General features: G+C 36.2%; 1 long non-coding RNA gene across 1 annotated transcript in view; it reads left to right on the forward strand.

Annotated features, from left to right (window-relative positions):
* The window catches only part of LOC110260717, a 62,277-nt gene extending 50,494 nt beyond the window's left edge, over positions 1 to 11,783 (forward strand). The window contains exon 4 of the long non-coding RNA XR_002344060.1: positions 11,224 to 11,783. This is a non-coding gene — a long non-coding RNA (uncharacterized LOC110260717). The remainder of the gene's footprint in view (positions 1 to 11,223) is intronic.

A 12,019-nucleotide genomic window follows, 5' to 3' on the forward strand; every position in this document is an offset into this window, starting at 1 on the left:
AGAAAATTCATTGCAAAGATGCAAGCTGAGTTAAAGGAATTGAAGAGCAGAATGAATAATTCAGTGGAAAGAATAAGTGACTTGGAAGATAGAATCATCAAAATCATACAATCAGGACAGCAGACAGAAAATCAAATGAAAAATATGAATGCAGTATAAGAGATTTATGGGATCATATATAGCTGGCCATTTTATGCATATATAATAGGGATTCCAGAAGGTAAAGAAAAAGAAAAGTAGACTGAACATATATTTGAAGAAATTATGGCCAAAAACTTCCCAAATATAAAGGAAACAGATATCAAGATATAGGAAGCATGGTAGGCTCCAAACAAGTTGAACTCAAATAGACTTACAAAAAGACATATTAAAATAAAAATGGCAAAAGTTAAAGATAAGGAGAAGTTCTAAAGGCAGCAAGAGAAAAACAAAGAGTGAATTAGCAGGGAATGCCTATAAGGCTCTCAGCTGATTTCTCTACAGAAACACTACAATCCAGAAGAGAGGGGCAAGATATATTCAAAGTTCTAAAAAGAAAATTTTTTCAGCCTGGAATACTCTACCAGAAAGAATATCATTTAAAATAGAAGAAATAAAGTATTTCTCCAAGAACAAAAACTTAAACTAAACCCATTCTAAAAGAAATAATGAACAGTCTCCAGTAAATGGAAAAGAAGGGAATTCCTATTGCGGCTCAGAGATAATAAACCTGACTAATATACATGAGGATGCAGGTTTGATCCCTGGCCTCGCTAATTGGGTTAAGGATCTGGAATTCCTGTGAGCTGCAGTGTAGGTTGCAGACATAGCTCAGATCCTGAGTTGCTGTGGCTGCAGCCAGGCTGGTAGCTGAAGCTCTGATTTGACCCTAGCCTGGGAACTTCTATATGCCATTGGTGCAGCCCTTTTTTTTAAAAAAAAGACAAAAAAATCACATAAATAGGAAGGAATAGGAAAGAAGTAAGAAGACATAGGCTGGGGGAATGGAAAGTAATCACTTAATTAAGCCAGTATACAGATCTAAAAGAAAAAAAAAAAAGCTATTTGTAAAAGTGAAGGTAAGCACAAGGAACAGCAACAAGATAAACATGAAGATGTTTAAAAAAAAGGACATCAAAATCATGAAATTTGGGGAAGGGAAGTAAGAAAATCTAGACTCTTTTTTTTTTTTTAGAATGTGTTTGAGCCTATATGACTATCAGACTGAAGCAAGCAGCTACAGGAAGGGGTTAACAGACTTGAAAAAACAGGGCAAACGCAAGTCAAAACCAAACAATACATTCATAAAAACTAAAAAGAAGAGGACACAAGCATAAAACAAATGGAAATCATTGAACCAAAAAAAGAAAGGAACAAAGGGGAAAGAGAACCTACTAGAAAACAAGGTTTAAAATGGCAATAAATACATATTTATTAATAATTACCTTAAATGTCAATGGACTGAATGCTCCAGTCAAAAGACATAGAGTGGCAGATTGGATTAAAAACACAGGAGCCTACAATAGGCTGCCTGCAAGAGATGCACCTTAGGGCAAACATATAAACAGAAAGTGAGGGGATGGAAAAAGATATTTCATATGAATGGAAAAGAGGAAAGCAGGAGTTGCAATACTCATATCAGAAAACATATAGACTTTAAAACAAAGGCCATAAAGACAGAGAAGGATAGTTTTTAATGATAAAAGGATCAATTCAAAAAAAGGATATTACATTCATTGATATATATGCCCGTAATATAGGAGCACCCAAATACACACAACAAATACTAACAGATATAGAAGGATAAATTGATGCAAATACAATTATAGTAGGAGATTTTAAACCCCACTCACATCAATGACATATCCTCTAGGCAGAAAATCTGTAAGGCAACAGTGATCCTGACACAATAAAACATTTAGACATAATTGATATTTTCAGGACATATATCCAAAATAACCGGATTATGCATTTTCAAGTGCACGTGGAACATTCTCATGGATTGACCACATATTGGAGCCCCAAACTAACCTCAACAAATTTAAGAGTATAGAAAATATTTCAAGCATCTTCTCTGACCACAATGGCATGAAACTAGAAATCAACCACAGGGAAAGAAATGAAAAAAAACTGACTACATGGAGGCTAAAGAACATGCTGCTAAAAAACCAATGGGTCAAACAGGGAAATTAAAATATACCTTGATACAAATAATAATGAAAACACAACAATTCAGAATCGAGGGGATGCCACAAAAGCAGTTCTTAGAGGAAGTTCATAGTGATAAAGACCTTCCTCAATAAAGAAGAAAAATCTCAAATTAAAGACTTAACCTACCACCTAAAAGAATCAGAAAAAAGAAAAACAAATAAAACCTAAAGTCAGCAGAAGGAAGGAAATCATAAAGATCAGAGGGGAAATCAACAAAATAGAGATTCAGGAATTCCTATTGTGGCTCACTGGAAATAAATCTAGCTAGGATCCATGAAGATGCAAATTCGATCCCTGGCCTCGTTCAGTGGGTCAAGGATCTGGTGTTGCTGTGAGCTGTGGTATAGGTTACAGATGTGGCTAGGATCTGGCATTGCTGTGGCTGTGGCATAAGCCATCAGCTGTAGCTCCAGTTCAATCCCTAGCCTGGAAACTTCCATATGCCGTTAAGTGTGGCCATTAAAAAAAAAAAATAGAGATTCAAAAAATAATAGAAAAAAATAAAACCAAGAGCTGGTTCTTTGAAAAGGTAAACAAAATTGACAATCTTCTGGCCAGACTCACTAAGAAGTGGAGAGAAAGAACACAAATTAACCATATAAGAAGTGAAAAAGGAGAACTCTCAATAGATACTGCAAAAATGCAAAAAAAAAAAAAAAAGAGCGAGAGAGAGAGAGAATAGCATGAACAATTATATGCCAACAAATTTGACAACCTGGAAGAAATGGACAACTTTCTAGAGACACAGAGCCCACCAAAACTAACTCAAGAAGAAATAAATCAATTGAACAGACTGATCACTAGAAATGAAATTAAATATGTAATAAAAACACTCCCTACAAACAAAAGTCCAGGACCAGATGGCTTCACAGGTGAATTCTACCAAACATACAGAGAACTTATACCAATCCTTCTTAAACTTTTCCAAAATGTTGAGGATGAAGGAACACTTCCAAAGACATTCTATGAAGCCACAATCACCCTGATACCAAAACCAGATGAAGATACTACCAAAAAAGAAAATTATAAGCCAATATCTTTGATGAATATAGATGCAAAAATTCTCAACAAAATTTTAGCCAACCGAATCCAACAACATATAAAAAAGATTGTACATCATGACCAAGTGGGATTCATCCTAGGTTCACAAGGATGGTTCAACATATGCAAATCAATCAACTTCATATACCACATTAACAAAAGAAAAGTCAAAAATCACATGATCATCTCAATAGATGCAGAAAAATCATTTGACAAAGTCCAATATCCATTTATGATCAAAACTCTTACCAAAGTGGTTATAGACAGAACATACCTTAACATAATAAAAGCCATTTATGACAAACTTTCAGCCAATATAATATTCAATGGAGAAAAACTGAAAGACTTTTGTTAAAATCTGGAACAAGATAAGGATGCCCACTCTAACCACTTTTATTCAATGTATTATTGGAAGTCTTAGCCATAGCAATTAGACAAACGAAAGAAATAAAAGGTATCCAAATTGGAAGAGGAGAAATAAAATTGTCACTCTCTGCAGATGACATGATACTATATACAGAATACCCTAAGGACTCAACACAAAAACTACTCGAACTGATCAATGAATTCAGCAAAGTAGCAGGATACAAGATGAACATTCAAATATTGGTCACATTTCTGTATACTAACAATGAAATATTAGAAAATGAATATAAAAATAAAATACCTTTTAAAATTACAGCACAAAAAATTAAATACCTAGGAATAAACATGACCAAGGAGGTAAAAGACTAATATGCTGAGAACTATAAAACATTCATCAAGGAAATTAAAGAGGATTCAAAGAAATGGAAAGATATTCCATGTTCCTAGACGGGAAGAATTAATATCCTTAAAATGGCCACACTACCCAAAGCAATATACAGATTTACTGAAGTCCCTATCAAATTAACCATGACATTTTTCACAGAACTAGAACAAGGTATCCAAAAATTTATATGGCGCCATAAAAGACACAGAATTGCCAAAGCAATCCTGGGTGAAGGGGGAGCAGGAGTCATAATTCTCCCAGACTTCAGGCAATATTACAAAGCTACAGTAATCAAGACAGTGTGGTATTGGTACAAAAGTAGACATACAGACCAATGGCATAGAATAGAGAATCCAGAAATAAACCTAGGCACCTATGGTCAATTAATCTTCAACAAAGGAGGCAAGAATATGAAATGGGAAAAAGGTGGTCTCTTCAGCAAAGTGGTGCTGGGAAAACTGGACAGTTGCCTGTAAATCAATGAAACTAGAACATGCATTCATACCATGCACAAAAATAAATTCAAAATGGCTTAAAGACTTAAGAGATGACACCGTAAAACTCCTAGGAGCAAACATAGGAAAAACATTCTCTGACAACAGCTGTACAAACATTTTCTTAGGTCAGTCTCCCAAAGCAATAGAAATAAAAACAAAAGTAAATCATTGAGACTAATCAAACTGATAAGCTTTTGCACAGCAAAGGAAACCATAAAACAAACAAAGCAAAAAAGACAACTTATAGAATGGGAGAAAATAGTTGCCAATGATGCAATAAAAAGGGGTTAATTTCCAAAATATACAAACAACTCATAAAACTCAACAGCAAAAAAACAAACAATTGAAAAACGGGCATAAGACCTAAATAGACATTTCTCCAAAGAAGACACATGGATGACCAAGAGGCACAGGAACAAATGCTCAAAGTCACTGATTATTAGAGAAATGCAAATCAAAACTACAATGAGGTATCACCTCACACTGGTCAGAATGGCCTTCATTAACAAATCAAAAATTAAATGCTGGAGAGGATGCGGAAAAAAGTGTATCTTCCCTCACTGTTGATGAGAATGTAAATTGGTACAACCACTATGGAAAACAGTACGGAGGTACCTCAGAAAACTAAATATAGAAATACCAGGAGTTCCCTTCGTGGCGCAGTGGTTAACGAATCTGACTAGGAACCATGAGGTTGCGGGTTCGGTCCCTGCCCTTGCTCAGTGGGTTAAGGATCCGGCGTTGCCGTGAGCTATGGTGTAGGTTGCAGACACAGCTCGGATCTCACGTTGCTGTGGCTCTGGCGTAGGCCGGTGGCTACAGCTCCGATTTGACCCCTAGCCTGGGAACCTCCATATGCCGCGGGAGCGGCCCAAGAAATAGCAACAACAACAACAAAAAGACAAAAGACAAAAAAAAAAAAAAAGAAAAAAAAAGAAATACCATATGGCCAGCAATCCCACTCCTGGGCATATATCCAGACAAAACTTTCATTCAAAAATATACATGCAGGAGTTCCCGTCATGGTGCAGTGGAAATGAATCTGACTAGGAACCATGAGGCTATGTGTTCAATCCCTGGCCTTGCTCAGAGGGTTAAGGATCCAACATCGCCATGAGCTGTGGTGTAGGTCGTGGCTTGGATCTGGCATTCCTGTGGCTCTGGCATAGGCTGGCAGCTATAGCTCTGATTAGACTCCTAGCCTGGGAACCTCCATATGCTATGGGTGCGGCCCTCAAAAGACAAGACAAAAAAAAAAACCAAACATATATATGTATATATATATATGCAACCCTATATTCATTGTTGCTCTATTCACAATAGCAAAGACATACATGGAAACCTCAGTGTCCATCAACAGATGAATGGATTGAGAAGATGTGATACATATACACAATGGAAGACTACACAACCATAAAAAAGAACAAAATAATGCCACTTGTAGCAACGTGAGTGGAACTAGAGATTCTCATACTAAGTGACGTTAAGTCAGAAAGAGAGAGACAAATACCATGATATCACTTGCATGTAGAATATAAAATATGGCACAAATAATCCTATCTACAGAACAGGAACAAACTCATGGACTTGGAGAACAGACCTGAGGTTGCCAAGGATGGAGGGGAGGAAGTGGGATGGACTGGGAGTTTGGGATTAGCAGATGCAAACTATTGCATTTGGAGTAGATAAGCAATGAGGTCCTGCTCTATAGCATGGGAAACTATATCCAATCACTTGTGATGGAACATAATGAAAGATAATTATGAGAAAAAAATGGGTATATGTATATACATATGTATGTATAATTGTGTAATTTTGCTATACAGCAGAACATTGTAAATCAACTATACTAAATTTTTTTAAATTGTGACACTATATTTTATACCGGAACTTTTATAATAATGTACATAAACTGTACTTCCATTAAAACAAACAAATGAAAATCATTGATTGCAGACTTCAGATACACAGTGAATAAAAGATAACGTGATAAAAGAAAACATGCTGGATAAACAAAACTTTATGTTATTCGTATGGGGTGTAAATTAGTTAATTGCATTCATTTCGGGTTTGGGCCCTGAATCTACCCTTTCCAACTCTGAGTGCCTAGATAAGAAAGTTTTTCAACCTCATCTGTAAGAAAAGAGTTATGGCTCTGACGGTTATTTTAAGGATTCAGCAAGATGAAACATGGAATGTGCTTTGCACAGGGACCAGCAGCTAGTAAACACACTGAAGATCAGCCTTTATTATTAAATTGAAACTTTTCTGAGACCTTTTTTGCTACACCCATGGCATGGGGAAGTTCCCAGGCCAGGGCTTGAACCCACACTACATCAGGAACCCAAGCCTCTGCAGTGACAATGCTGGATCCTTAATCCACTGTGCCACAAAGGAACTCCTTCTCTGAGACTCTTGACAGGATCCTTCTCTGAGACTTTTAAGGACAGAAGTCATTGATAGCACCAAAACTGATTAAAATTTATTAATTGTATATGAAATAGATATTATGATTCTGAAGTCTCTGACTAAATCGATGGTATTTTATATTGATAAAAACACTGAAATAAACATAAAGAACCTGAACCCCAGTTGGCCTTTGACATTTTAACATTAAATAACTAAGGCTTTATGTCAGTTGTTTGATATCTGTGATTTCATTTTGCTTATCTGTAAAACTACAAGAGCTCATATGGCCCCTTCTAAATATACTAGAACTTTGTATACTAGACATTTGTCATCTTTTTAATGATTTTCAAATTGGTTTAGAAAACTGAAATCATATTCTTTGACTCTCATATTCCCTTTTTCTACGTTTCCTAGAATCATAAAGGGAAATATTTTCTTGTACATGATCCTTTATTTGTAAGTAACATGCTAGAATAGGAGTTTAAACTTCCAGGAGGAAAAAAAAAATTATTGAGGCTGTGGAATGGATATTGAAGATTAATTTGAGACTTGGTACAATGGAGATATTTGTGAGTGCTTTTTATGACTGATTGGACAGCTTTCTTCCTTCAGAATCTGCGTTAGAATATCAAAGGAGACATCAAAATTTGTTCTGTCTCTCTGTAGACTGCCATTGGTTATTAAGGTTTACATGAAGCACTTCGTTCATTCAAGGGAGTGCATTCCAGAGAGAACCCATAGACACAAATTCTATCTGTCGTTTTTGTTAAACTGTAATCTTTTCTAATGTGAGCTGTGTCTTTTCTACTTCCGTCAGCTGAGAAATCTTTTCTCCTGTTGTTCAAAAGGAAATAGGATTTTTGAACTTTTATTCTAAAAACTGTGAATTCAAATTGTTTCTTGAAACTGTGAGTCTGTCTTCTTCTTTATTGTGTAGAAGAGGGAAAATTATCTTAGTATGATTACTGTTTTAGAAGAAATTTTATATAAAGCTCTTTTCATTTTAAGGGTATAATGTAAAATAGTAACAATTCTTTGCAATGTAAATATTTTGGTCTCTAGAGCCAGTGTTAAGTTATGAAGTGTTTATGTATTATATGAAGGGCTTGGGACCCCAGTAGGATATTTATTTTCAATTAAAACATCAGAAAATCGATGGGAAAATGATAATTTCCAAGTGGTTCTTCTCCTCCATCCTGCTATCCATATCCCAAATGGTGAGTATTTTCTCTTTTCACCCTAGTTTAGCACTAGATGGTAAGAAGATAAAAAGGGAGAGCAAGAGGGTGAGAAAGAGTGAGAGAGTTAGCAAGGGTTGGGAGAGAAAGTTTTAACTGGAGGAATAATAAAGGTTTTATATGTTCATTTCAGCCCAGTTCATTGATCATCTTGCTCTATGTAAGGTATATAGTTGTCATTTGTAGTACAAAAGGCTAAGAAAGAAAATTCCCTCATTATCCAGGCGATTGCAAACTTGTAAGAGAGGTGGATACATGCAGTTTTTTACTACTTCCAGGCTGCTTCTGGTAAGGGTTATTATGGGTGAGTATACACGAAGTTAGGATCAGCGGCTCCCAAGGAAGATAGACTTGGCCAAGTCAAGCTCTGCCCTTTATATTTTTGGTAACCTTGGCCAATGTATTGACTGTTCTAAAGACCCAGTTTCACTATCTATAAATGGATATAATAATATTTACCTCTAAGTGTCAGTGTGAGGATCATAGGCATGGAGGATTATAGCACTATATGCATAGAGGATTAAATCCATAATTAGCTATATGCACTAGCATGATATCAGACATATAGCAAAAGTTCACAAAATGGTAACTCTGTGGTTTGTGAATCCATGGAGGGAGAGATCAAGTCCTGCCTGGAGAATTGCTGACACACTCTTGGAGAAGGTGAGATTTAATTTTGGTCTTAAATACTGAGCAAGTGTCTGATAGTGGCCATGGGAGGGAAAGGAATTCAGAGAAGAGGAAGCTGTGTATTTAGACATTTCAAAGTGTATAGATGAAGGACCTAGAGAGCATTGTGGGGGGATAGTGGGGTGGGGAGAGGAGACTGGGTGTGTATGTAGTGCGAGGTCATCTGGATATGTAGCACATGGTCAGATTTTGGAGGCTTCGAATGCCAGGTCAAGAAACCTGGATGTTAACTTTGGGAAGAGCTACATATCTGAAATAAATTTCATAGTTTTCAAAGAGTCTTCTCAAACATTAAAAAAATATTATAGCCTATATGTTGGTCAGGCAAATATCACATAATCATATTATATGCCTAAAGAAATTTAGCTTCAAAGAGGTTAAACAACCTGTTCTGGATCATAGAAACAGTACATGGTTGATTTAAAACTGGGTCTAAAATCCTTTGACCTAAACAAATGTCTTAACCAAGATGCTACCTGTGACTGTAGTGAGTACTACTGAAGGTGCTGGGTAGATGATTAGATCTGTTTTTTTAAGGAGGGACCGCTCCTGGAGTAAATGGAATTGAGGAAAAAGTCTGGATTTGGGAAGACCAGTGACATAGGCCTTTGAAATAATCAAGGGGAGAGATAACAGGGGCCTGAAATAAGGAAATCCCATGGAAAATAGAAAAGGGAGGACAGACTGAAGAGCCTTTATGAAGGCAGAATCAACAAGGTTGAAGGACTAATTAACTACGGAGGGTGAACTTTAAGAAGAAGCAATTTAGGGCTTTGAGGTTTTGGATCGGATTAACTGAGAAGGTGGATGTTAATACTCAGAGAATTTGAGGTGCTTTTATTGTTGGCATGTTGGTTAACTTTACAGTAGAAAATCTTAAGAATTTAACTGAAATATAAAGTAACCAATGTCATTTTTATAGTGCCTTATGTTTACATAGCATGATCTTTTTTGTAAATTTTTTGAAGTATATTTGATTGCAATATTGTGTTAATTCAGTTTTATACACACACACATGCATATATCTTTTGCATATTCTTTTCCATTATAGTTAGTTCCCTGTGCTATACAAAGACTGTTGTTTATCTATTCTGTATATAATAGTTTTCATCTGCTAACACCAGACACCCAATCCTTCTCTTCCCGCTGCCCCTCCCTTGGCAAACACAAATCTGTTCTCTATATCCATGAGTCTTTTTCTGTTTCATAAACATGTTCATTTGTGTTGTATTTTATATTCCACATATAAGTGATATCATTTTTTTTTTTGTCTTTTTGCCATTTCTTGGGCCGATCTCACGGTATATGGAGGTTCCCAGGCTAGGGGTCCAATTGGAGCTGTAGCCGCCGGCCTACACCAGAGCCACAGCTATGCAGGATCCAAGCTGAGTCTGCAACCTACACCACAGCTCACGGCAACGCCAGATCCTTAACCCACTGAGCAAGGCCAGGGACCAAACTCGCAACCTCATAGTTACTAGTTGGATTCATTAACCACTGAGCCACGAAGGGAACTCCCATCTTTCTCTTTCTGACACACTTGGCTTAGCATGATATTCTCTAGATCCATCCATGTAGCTGCGAATGGCATTATTTCACTCTTTTTTATGGTTGAATAATATTCCATTGCATATGTGTACCACATCTTCTTTATCCATTTCTCTGTTGGTGGGTATTTAGATTGTTACCATATCTTGGCTATTGTAAATAGTGCTGTAATGAACATAGTGGTTCATGTATATTTTTGAATTATAGTTTTATCTGGGTGTATGCCCAGGAGTGGGATTGCTGGATCTTATGGCAACTCTATTGTCAGTTTTTTTAGGAAACTCCACAGTGGCTGTACCAATTTATGTTCCTAGCAACATAGCACAATCTTTATCTCATGATTTATTTAAGTAGTTCAGAAAATCTGATATAATGATTAAGTACTATTTTTTTGTTCTTTGTTCTCCTCATCTATAAAATAAGGATTATAATGATTTTCCCCCTGGAATTATAATTGCATGAGTTAATATATTCGAATGACACTAATATCTAGCACATACAAATTTTATTATTATTATTATTATTGGTTTTGTTTTTAAGTTCCGGTTCTGCAGATCATATATAATAGACTGGTGAGGAAAATTCCACAGGCCATTTTTATAGGAGTGAAGGGGCAAAGGAAGAGATTTCGAGAACTCAACTCCTAGAGTATTCTCTGCTTTGATTTATGAATCTCAGCTTCTGTTCTAGAAGTGGGGGAACATATTGTTTTTGGCTTATTTTCTATTTTATTATGGGTTGACAAAGATAAATAGAAAACTTGACCAAGAGGTCATTTCTTTAACCCCTAATTTTTCTACTCCCTCATTGCTATGAGAAATCAACTTTTAATTAAGAGTAAATTATCTGATCTCTTTAGATCCTCTTCTTGAAGAAATGGAATTTTTTCATGGAGGAAGAATTGACAAACAAGGGAGAGCCTCACAAATAAAACACCTGAAAACAACACCTTAATACACTTTCAGGTAACCAGAATATAAGAAATTTACCTCAATATGACCTTTTAAAATAAATCACCAAACAGGGAGTTTGTTGTTTTGGAAAAGAGAAACCACTTCTCGTTTCAACTGCTATGTTAAAATTAACAAATGGAGGAAGAAGTGGAGAAAATGAGATTTCAGAACTTTTCCATTCAGCTCTGGCCTCCTGAGTACCTTCTCCATGCTGTCAGTCTCTCTCCCTTCCTGCTGTTTCTTTTAATCCCACAAAGCCAGAATTTGGTCTTTGTGGTGTTGACCTAAAAACAATACCTGTAGGGAGCCTAGGCTGAGGGGAGGAGGATTCTTGGCATGTTTTTGGCAATTTGAGCTCACAGATTATGTTGAGATTGAAAATCAAACTAGATTTTTATCTCAGAAAGACGTATTAATGCAAATACATGCAATGTATTACTTATCAACTTCAAGGGCTGTGGACTCCCTGAAGCCCATCTTGGGGCAGGAACTGTGCCTGTTTTGAGATAGTATCTAAGGGCTTCCTCTTTGCCAAGCTCACTGTTAGGAGCTAACAGAGAAGAGAGGGAGATAAAAATTAAATCTGGTGCTTGGGGAATCCAGCCCATCACTTGCTGAAAGGGATTCAGCTTTATGTTTTCCAGATTATTCTCATTTTCTCCATTCTCTAAATACTTGGACAGTCAGTTTTTTAAGTACATA

This window comes from Sus scrofa, chromosome 5, assembly GCF_000003025.6.
Source record: "Sus scrofa isolate TJ Tabasco breed Duroc chromosome 5, Sscrofa11.1, whole genome shotgun sequence".
NCBI lineage: Eukaryota > Metazoa > Chordata > Mammalia > Artiodactyla > Suidae > Sus > Sus scrofa.